The following is a 1,423-nucleotide window of genomic DNA, read 5'->3' as shown; positions in this document are numbered from 1 at the left end:
CGGGGCGTGTCTGCCTGCTTTGTGTTGTGAGGGCGGTGGTAGTGGCGGCCCAGGGGGCCTCGGCGCTTTGCTTGCTCTCCTCTGGCGTCCGGAGCTTCCCGTCCTATCTGCCGCCGGCGAGTTTTTGCCCACAACAGCCTGCTTTCTTTATCTCTCAGTATTTCGTTGCGTTATTTTGCCACCCGGCCTGGAGCCGCTGAAACACCCAGTGTAATGACAAATGTCGTCGTTGTGGTGGCGTGACTTTGAGGAGTCCTAACTTTAAGAAAGCTCCAGGTGTCTGGCTTTTTAAAGTGATCGAATGTTCGTCTTTTTTCGTTCACTTTTCAGTGGAAGCTTCAGGTTTGGTGGTGGTGGTTGTTTTTTAATCAGTGTTTCTGTGTCACAAGAAATGCCTTCTGTTTAAAAAGTAGAGTCAGAATTTCGAGTCCCTTAAATGTTTTGGGTTCACCCCCCCCCATGTGATAGTCATTTATGCTAGCCTTGAAGGGGTGATTTTCAAGAACAGGACTAAAAAATTGAAGGAACGACTTTGGAAAAAATGTCAAATCAAAATCTCATCCATTGTAACTTGAAAAATGTGAACTTCCAGTAGAGCAGTAAAATTGCTCTTTGAGTGTTAAGTCTAGGATTATAAACCGCATCGGATTACAGATTAACTGATTGTTCTCTGTTATTTATGAAGGTCTCGCCTCCCTTAAGAGCAACCTAATAGCCGAATTTGACTTATGACTAAGCATGTCTTAATTGTAAATTATTTCAAGAAGTGTGAAATGATTGTCTTGGTTTAATTCTATCGTGTGTTGTTAGACTTGTAATTATGGAAAGTTCATTACTGTGGAATGTAAGAATATAGAGTATTTTGTACTTAAGAATCGGAGTCCCTTTTTTCTTCTACGGGTGCCTTTTGTTTTTGCCTTGTCACAGGCAGGGCCCACTGCTCTGAGCCTTTCCCCATTGAGAAGGATAACTGCATTATTGGCAGGCACTAGGTAACTTGGAGAAGCAGACATATTTGTGAGCAGCAAAGTGACATCTAATTCTTGCCAAGTGTAGATGAGTGAGAGTTGGACATTTCAGCTGTTTCTTATAAAACATGCTTTACTATTTTGCTTTCTTCTGGCAGCTTGTTTGCTTGGGGGAGAGGGACAGTTATCTCAGAAAAGCTAAGTGAATATTTTAAGTGATTTAATGGGTGTTAAGTCCTTGAATCTAAAATAGGTGCAATAAATGTTTTAAATGCCAAACTCTACACTTTGTGGAAATTGACAGTATTTTCAAACGCAAGCCACCTATAAAGCACCAGAGGTGTTATAAGTAAATACCGACATAACTTAATTACAGAAGTACAGGCAATGTAAGAGCTGTATGTGAGTTTTAAGGTTTTTTTTCTTTTGATACCAGGTAACGAACTTGGGTCCTT

Source organism: Fukomys damarensis, unplaced genomic scaffold (assembly GCF_012274545.1).
Source record: "Fukomys damarensis isolate Sample0158 unplaced genomic scaffold, DMR_v1.0_HiC HiC_scaffold_9, whole genome shotgun sequence".
Classification (NCBI taxonomy): Eukaryota; Metazoa; Chordata; class Mammalia; order Rodentia; family Bathyergidae; genus Fukomys; species Fukomys damarensis.
Note: the sequence above shows the minus strand (reverse complement) of the source record.